The sequence below is a fragment of the Saccostrea cucullata genome, unplaced genomic scaffold, assembly GCF_032062105.1.
Source record: "Saccostrea cucullata isolate Sc308-1 unplaced genomic scaffold, CSIRO_AGI_Scuc_v1 ctg861, whole genome shotgun sequence".
Classification (NCBI taxonomy): domain Eukaryota; kingdom Metazoa; phylum Mollusca; class Bivalvia; order Ostreida; family Ostreidae; genus Saccostrea; species Saccostrea cuccullata.
Window position 1 is genome coordinate 516,846 of NW_026935377.1, and position 9,941 is coordinate 526,786.

Below are 9,941 nucleotides of genomic sequence, written 5' to 3' on the forward strand. Positions count from 1 at the left end.
TTCAACTGATTTTTTAATACATTTAATTAATATCCCTATTTAAATAAAAACATGGCACAGGCCCTGTTTACAAACACAGGTTTTGAGCTCTAAATCTGTACTGTATCTCGACAACAGAAATTCAGATTTGTGATGATCATTAGAAATATCTTAGTTAAATATTTGTAAACATTAAAAAAAGGAAAAATAAATTTGAAAATATTCAGCTTAAACTGTGTCCATGTCCCTTTTTAATGTTAAAGATTAAAACAGACTCTCTCTCTCTCTCTCTCTCTCTCTCTCTCATTATCTTGATCTTATATATAAACTGGTTGCTCTCTTCTGACTTGAATTTAATCATTGTTTTCCATATATCATGTATATCTTTGCCCATGGCAGCTTGTTGCTATTTGAAACTTCAATAGTTTTATAGGTAACTTTTCCTAATAGATTTCTGAAAACGTTTTCACATTTACAAACTGGGATTTCGATAACGATGCATTAGAGACAGGACAATCCATTACATAAACTATGCTGGGAAACTGGGTTGCTTATTATATGTTACATTGTAATTCATTAAAACATGACTAAAGTTAATATTTTCAATTTTTAAGACAATTCAAGTTTGTTTGTATCACCTCCTGTCCATAAGACGGTACTTTTCGTAGATAAGTTTAGTATAAAAACAAAAACAATGGCCTTACAATAAACAGATGTGTCAGACTCTGTAGTATCTTTTATTTCAAGCTCACCGGGATGTATATCCATTCTGTTTAATTTTTCTTAATCCATCACAAAGCCACGACATTCAAATTTCTAAAACACGCGCGAAACCATGTCAACATGCGTTAGAATACAAAGTAGGAACTACATATATTTTCAATACTGTAGGAATATCAAAATGTATATTGTTTTGTCACAATTTAATAAAAACAACCAACCTGGTAAATTAACGTAAAAATACAAATTTTAAAACTGTACGTTTAAAATTAATTTGTCATTTTTTTTTCTCGCAACGTTCTTTTGCGTTATTTCACTTTCCAACGTCACAAATGTCTCTCACGTCTATTAAGCACAACAGTTCTGAGAGGCGCTAGAGTCATAATAATGATTAACGTAATAAACAATGATGAAGAAAGAAAAGTTGAGGTGTTTAATTTGTCGGCAAGGCCAGGTGTGTTATACGACGGAAAACATACAAAAATAAGAATTCAATGCTCAAATATCGTATCGACATAAGAATGGAAATAACCATCATTAATTGACAACACATTAGTAAAATTTGAAAAATTGATGTAAAAAATATTAGATACTCTCTCTCTTTCTCTCTCTTTATCTTGATCTTATCTACAAATTAATTACTCTCTTCAGTTGGCATTAATCACGTTTTTCTATATATATCGTTGCCTACGGCAGCTTGCTCTCTGGACTTTAATTCGATATAGATTACTTTTCCTGATAAATTTCAGCAAACGATTCTACACACTGTCAGAGGGATAAGAATCACAATGCATTAGGTATATGACAATCGATGAGAATAATTATCAAAACTTGACAAAGATATATTTACCAAAAGGAAATATGTTCAATGCAATTTTTGTCTTAGGCAATACATGTATAAGACGGAACTTTTCATAATTAAACTAAACATGATATGTATGGTTACAACGAATAGCATTCAAACTAAGAAGTTCTATCTTGTTTTTTTACTATTGATGAAACCTTTGAGATAACTAATAAAGAAAACAAGAGGCCCATGGGCATTATAGGTCACCTGAGCATTATGCAACAACTTTCCAGTGATTGAATTTGTATCATGTTTTAAGCCAGATGCTATGGCATTCACAATTTTGAAAGAGGTACCATTGATCATCATGACTGTATACTTAGCAGTTGCTTAGTTACTTAATACCCATAGGCAGGGTAGGGGGACAAAAAATGCATTTCAACTAATCAGTAAAATTCAGCAATAATCAGTAGTGTCCCTACCACACATGAACCCCTGACCCTTAAGCCTATATCCACACATTGCACAATTTTTGATTTTATATTTTCGCTATACAATCAATAGAGCCCCGTCCTAACACCAGAACCCCTGACCCTGGGGCCATAAAATTCACAATTTTGGTAGAGGCATTCTTGCTCATCATAACTATGCACTTAGTTAGTTTATTTAATACCTAGGAGCAAAGAAGAAGATTTTCAAAGAATTCATGTATTTTCACTATATAATCAATAGAACCCCGCCCTAACACCAGAACCCCTGACCCTGGGGCCATAAAATTCACAATTTTGGTAGAGGCATTCTTGCTCATCATAACTATGCACTTAGTTAGTCTATTTAATACCCAGGAACAGAGAAGATTTTCAAAGAAATAATGCATTTTCACTTTATACTTATTTAACCCCGCCCTAGCACTAAAACCCCTGACCCCAGGGTCATTAATTTCACAATTTTGGTAGAGGCATTCTTGCTCATCATAACTATGTACATAGTTAGTTTATTTAATACCTAGGAGCAAAGAAGAAGATTTTCAAAGAATTCATGTATTTTCACTATATAATCAATAGAGCCCCGTCCTAACACCAGAACCCCTGACCCTGGGGCCATAAAATTCACAATTTTGGTAGAGGCACTCTTGCTCATCATAACTATGCACTTAGTTAGTCTATTTAATACCCAGGAACAGAGAAGATTTTCAAAGAAATAATGCATTTTCACTTTATACTTATTTGCCCCGCCCTAGCACTAAAACCCCTGACCCCAGGGTCATTAATTTCACAATTTTGGTAGAGGCATCAAGAGGGGGCAGGGATCATGAGATTCACAATTTTTGTTTCCCTTCACCCATAGATGCTGTGTGCCAAATTTGGTTGAAATTGGTTCAGTGGTTGCAGAGAAGAAGCTGAAAATGTTCAAATGTTAACGCACGACGACGGACGAAAACGAATAGCAATAAGTCACCTGAGTTTACTTACTGAGATAAAGAAATAGACGAGAAAGCTCTTTTTTGAACACTCGCTATGTACTTAAGCATTGACTTCATATTTTAGAATGTCTTCGGTCCTATAACACACCTGGCCGTGACGATAAATTGAATACCGCGCGTTAGCACGGTATGATAATTTGTCGGAACGGCCAAGTGTGTTATAGAACCGAAAACAACCCAAAATATGAATTCAATGCTTATATTTACATTCTCTGATTTTTCCTCTTCATAATTGTTTATTTCGGTTATCTTTAATGTGAATTTAGCGCCCTTCAAAACTGGTGTGTATTATAAACGTAAGAGCCGTTTGTGACGACGTTGCAAAGTTAGATAACGCAAACGAACATTGCGCTGGAAAAAAGTGACAAATTAATTTTACACGCACATTTGTTGTATTTTTATGTTTATATAACAGGGTTATTTTTTTATTAGATTGTTTCAAAACAATGTACCTTTTGGTGTTCCTAGAGAATTGAAAATGTATATAGTTTCGACTGTGTATTCTAACGCGCGGTGACAAGGTTTCGCGTATGTTATAGAGATTTGAAGGTCGTGGATTTCTAATGGATTTCATAAAGAAAATAACACTGAATGTAAATATATTGTGATAATACCCAGATACTGCGTATATTTCTTTCTTACATTAATTTATTATCTTTCTTCTATGAATTCAATAATATCTAATCTTTTCAAATCCTACCACTCCGTGGTGTGAACAACTTTTATATAGAACAATAAAGTGTCAAAGACTACAAACACATACATGATATCTATGTTATAACATGTACATTTTTTGGGAAACAAGTGATTCACACATCCCACGCACACCGGAAATTCCGCAAACCCTGTCTATATAGCTTATTTAGTCATACATACAAATAATAATCGTCCATATACAGTCATTTTTAGTTCAATGGCACGTCAATAAAATCAAACTAGGATGTGTAGTATTGGCCAAGCCCTCTTGTTAATTGCATAAAAAGGTGTTTTTTGTAATTATATAAGGAATATTTGTAACAGAGACAATTTATTGCCTCTGCTGGGGATCGAACCCGGGGCCTCTGGCTTGCCAGTCCAGTGCTCTACCAATTGAGGGTTAACCCACTAGCCCAAGCTAGTAGGATGCTGTGTAATCTTACACTACTTCATTGTCCCCTCCAGAGAATGAGATGTCATCATCTCTTTTGGAGTGCCGACACCTGTAGGGCGAAGTTCTGGGGGCAATCACTCTCACCCGTCAGAGAACACCCAGGTCTAAACGTGGGCGCCAAATGTAACAGAGACAATTTATTGCCTCTGCTGGGGATTGAACCCGGGGCCTCTGGCTTGCCAGTCCAATGGTCTACCAACTGAGCTTAAGGTTTAACCCACTAGCCCAAGCTAGTAGGATGCCATGTATCTTACTCTACCACATATTTTTTAAACAAAACAAAAAAGGATTTTTTTTTCATTTTTATCTAATGAAGAATACTATTTTAAGGGATTCGATCCATAATAGGACATAATTTTATAACCTTAAATATCCCTCCTATATTAAATACTCTGAAACTAATTCAAAACAGATGCTCTGTTCCTATTTTGTGTTGTTTACTGGACTTTTGAGATTGAATACTGTTCTTTATCGCCATATGTATTTCATTCCGTCTCAACAGGCATTTTACCCCTTTACCTTTTAATTTCTTCAATTGTTGTAGACATAAAATGTAACAGAGTTATGTAAACTGGGAATATATCTCTATAAATGTACAAGATTGAGAGCAGAAGTTAATTGACGTTGATATAACGAGGTAATCTTCACTATTATCAAATTTATATTATGGTGCTTTGTCTGCTTTATGAGCCAAGAATGAAGTTTGTAAGATTCTTTCCTATGATCCTGCTTCAAATGATATTGAAATGGTTAAACATATATTGTGCAAAGAAGGATGTTGAGATAACGAACAATATTTAATCTCTAAGTCCATAAAACAAAACAAAATAGGAGCAGAGCAAACACGGACCTCCGAAACATCAGAGGTGGGATCTGATTTATGAATATACGTTATACTTATGAAGTGTTTGTTTTTTGGTAATAAACAATACAATTACCTCTAGTGTTTTATTATATCTTAGAGGCAGAATAAATGCAGACTTCGAGGAAATTCAAGTTAGTTACAAGACTTTCGCCAGCCTCGTTTGAAGTCTGCATTTCGTAAAATTCAAATTCTGTATTTTTGTTTAATTGACCTTGTTAGCAAATATAACCTTCCAATGGGTTGAATTTAGGTTGATTTTATTAGTAACCTAAGACATGATTAAAATGTCTGTGATGAATTCTTCTTTTTTTTGGGGGGGGGGGGGCATGAATTTTACATTACAGTAATACCAAATGGAATAATTTCATGCATTTACAATAAAATATTCCTTGATGCTGTATTGTTATTTTAAATAGAGTTAACAATTGAGTTCCATTTATCTGGACTCAAATCATTTGGACACTTTATCCAACATTCATCATTTCTTAGGAAATACAATTTACATTAAATTAATCTCTATCTTTTTTATATCAAAAATAGAAATTGCATGTGCAGATTCTCTGATATGTTTTCTTGGTACTGATCCTGTCTATTTATCTTTATGATACAGCGATTCATAAAGTCTTGTCAAGTCTTTACTTAATCATACTGAAAACCTAAACTTTTAAAGAATACCATAACCCAGATACCATATCGCATGTAAACACCTATTGTTCTCCCTATTCCTTTTTTACGGATGTAAATTTTGGTACAACTTACATTAATTTTACATCAAATTTACATTAACGCAATCAATCTGATATCCTTTTATATCCTCAACACCTCGATGGAAGAAAAACCAACGGGTCTAGATCTGCCAAATTTAAAAAAAAAACCTAGATCTGGTATTTGTGAATCTTTACTTGGACTGCTTCAGATTTAATCTGAAATTGACCAAAACTTTCAGCAACTCTCGCTGCTTAACATACACGGTGTTTACTATCCTCTAATGAATCTGAATAGGAAAATGTGTGTAAAAACAGCTGTCACAAACTTCCATCCAGATTCTATATGTCAATGGACACAGACCCTCCCTTTCCTTTTTTTCCGTACATTTACCACAGGAAGTCCTCCGCAAATGATCCCAAACGCCCCATGCAACATCCACATAAAGTACTGTATAATGAGTGCCTAACTCTCCGTCTGTCCAATTGTCCTATACTTTTTCAAGCTGGGTGATACGAGGGCTGTTCAATAAATAATGTCCTGAACTGTATAACACACAGTACAAATATCATGTTACATTAAACTTGACTTTTTCGCATTATTGAATCTTTAATGAATTTATAACAATTCATGTGACCACTTTTCATCACATAGTTTCCATGTGAGAAGCTGGAAAACAATGGCTGTTCGAGACACTGCATGGGTACCGTCTTTGCCAACAAAAATTATAACAACTCATGTACTGCTTGCCAATTTTCAACAAATAATCACTGATGATGTATGATTGACTTAAAGAAACATAGCAAATTTGATAGACATCATTTCGGAAGTAGTTCACACTGTTTTAAATAAACGTTCGACAGTAAAAAAGCTTAGTGCTCAAAGGTCACCCTATGTTTGGAAAAATGAGTGAAAACGACAGCGTGTAAATATGTCCAAACAATTACATTAAAAAATAAAAAAAATGAAGTTATCCAAGTTTGTTTGAAATTCAAACAGATAATAAAACTTGAATCTATTGCTTATAACCCTCGAAACAAAATTTACTATAAGATGTTCTTGACAAAAACAGCAAAGGTCTGCGAAGAGCAAAGAATTGCAAGAGCACGAAGACAGTTTTATATGCAATTTTCTTAAATATTAGTGGTTTTGTTATTAATTCGTATTTGGGGAGGCAGTCCAATTTCTGGAAGATTCTAGAAAGCAATTTTTTTAAGAAAAAAAATTGAAAGGTTAATGAGAGGAAGGAACCAGAATCAGGAATCCACTATATTAACTTTCTTCATGAGAGCGTCCAAACCCGCATGCCATGAAGAGTAAAGGAGTTTTTGGGATAAAAAGAAAGTTATTTTTTTCACACTAACTGCCAGATCTTTCGCCTTTTGACTTGTTTCATTTTCCAAACTTGAAAAAACACCTTTCAGAACGACAAAACTAGTCCAGGAAATCATAAGATCTGCCATTTTCCAGTATACTAAGGGTTATACCCAAAAATGAGTTCTAAAAACAATCAGAAGTTGGATAAAAAATTTTATCGACATGGGTTTTAATTGAAAGAGAATATCAAGTTAAATTATTAAAACTAAATCATTGAAAAGCGTCTTTTGCTTCTTTTTGAGCACCGAGGACATTATTTATTGAACAGCCCTCGTACATACACTGTAAAAATTGTGTTTAGGATTTAAACACTTCCATGACGTGTTTAGATCTAAACATGTATAGAAATATGTTTAACAACTAAACACTTACGTCTAAACATGTTTTATTCCTAAATGTGTTTAGAAATTAAACACCTTCTGTAGTAAAATGCAGAGTTATCTTCCCGGAAATGACACAAAATACTCGAATATTTGAACGTTAATTTGAGCGGCCATCGAAACAAAGTGAATCACAAAAGGCCTAAGGGACGTATCAAGGAGAGATATTGACAACCCAACGGATTACCATGAAGAAATATTGAAATCATTTGAAAGGCATCTTTTCGCTGCAATATATTAAAGGTATGTTTTCTTTTTATTAAGATTTGCATTATTAAACCACGATGAGCAATGTAAACAGTGCCTTGAGGTCGTTTATAGACTTGTAGGAGAGGAGTTTATATTGAATTTCATTAAAAATAACTATTTTAATATAAGTATAGTTTCAATGCAGCTTGAGAAAATGGTGTCATCTTTAATGGGCAGCATACAGTATATTCACTTAAATCTGACTTTCTTTCCTACAGGTTCTGTGGTACATGTAGTCCGGATTGAACTCAAAGTATCAAAGTACCTGCGTGGCGTCATCTTCAAGTGCAAATTGTTGTTCCATGATCAACACTAAGAAACGTATTTCTGTGAAGTGTATTGAATTATCCCTAATTCGACAATGTTCGATGGATTTGAATACATATACCTAAAATCATCATTTTGTGATTATCCTTGTGCATTTGAAATGGATTACTTTTCGGCAGTTACTGATGGGATATTATATCATGTGGTGCTATGTAGTGCTTTAGGACTGGTGAAAGTAAATCAAGTTTGACATTTTGATGTCTGACATATGGAACACTCTGCAACCGATTGAAACTGTAATTACTCATAAACAAAATATTATATAAAATAGATATTTTATAATTTTAATTGAAATATCTTTAATAAAGCATTATTAAAAAAATTAAACGAAGTTTTGATATAAAATTGCTAGCTTTTTCTTTTATTTTTGTTGCTCATCCTTACGTTATAAATATAATGTATGTCATGTTGATTGAACTTATAGAGATCAAAAAATAAATTTGTATAAAAAGAACACCACACAATTGTACAGTATTTACATATCTAAACAATCAGAGGCTTATGATGAATAATTCACATCGGGTATTATTTTGAAAATTTTGACAATAATACTATGTATATCAATTATGCTCTTTGTGCCAAAATTTACAAGTGTTTATAGTTTTGTTGTAGGTACACTTGTTTTAATGTGTTAAATCTAGATATGTTTAATTTCTAAGCACATAATTAAGAAGTGTGTTTAAAATTCAAACACTTTTTGCAAAGACTTTTTTGTCACCTTCTTTTTTATATGTTTAATTCCTAAACATGTAAAATTTCTAAACACATGAGAAAGTGTTTAGATTCTAAACACTTATGTGTTTAGATTCTAAACACTTTCTCATACGTGTTTAGAAATTAAACATGGTTAGGAATTAAACATATAAAAAAGAAGGTGACAAAAAAGTGTTTAGAAAAGTGTTTGAATTCTAAACACATTTCTTACAGTGTATGTACTTAAATCTTTAATATGGTTTCTCACTTTGGTAAGGCCAGTTTTCATTTTATTTAGGGAATGTTTTTAAGTTTTGTCTGAGTTATTGGTGTGTAAAGACTTGTCGCTTAGGCATTTTCATGAAGCGCGTTTCATGAAAAATATGCCTACTTGCAAGTTTTATGTGATTAACACACCAATAACTCACACTTAACTTAAAAACATTCCTTATATTTACATTTTACATGTCTAAAAGTACCTAAAATATACTGAATGTTTGAATTTCGCGCTGTCCTGTACGTATTCTTTTATTTTTACTTGCGTCTCTGTAGCCTCATTGTTACGTCACGTTAGCGCATGTTCTCCGTGTATATTTCTACGCGTGAGTTTACACGAAAATGATCCTAGAGATGGAGAGGACTTATATAGGCCATGTCTGATGTCAATCCAATTATGTAATCTTACTTTACATAATAAAATATTCATTGATTAAATAAAATTAAAAATGATATTCAAATCAGTTTCACAGTTGGCTTACTAGGAAAAGACAGAAAATTTAAATATGAATGTTTGCATTGATACAACAGCGTGATTTAAATGACAATTCATATGAGTTCTATATGTTCATAATCTACAACTATAATGTCTGTGGTAAGAAAAAATGCCTAATTTATACAATACGGCTACACTTTTTTTATTTCAGAAATATTTTGTCTAAAAAGTGAAAAAAAAGAAGTTTAAATGAGATCGAAATCAAAACAAAACTGAATCGATATTATTTGAAAGTGCATGTATCAGACACGAGAACAGGTTTATGTTAATACACTGTATTGTGAATTACATTAAGAAATCATTATTATGATAAAAACTGTAATGTGCCTTGATATGAGAGGAATAACACTAAACTTACACGTACCCCTATAATCTGTTAATTGATCTTATATATTTATATTACATTATATCAAGTAATTCGTTTATCTTTTCACGTGTACCGTATTTCTTCAGA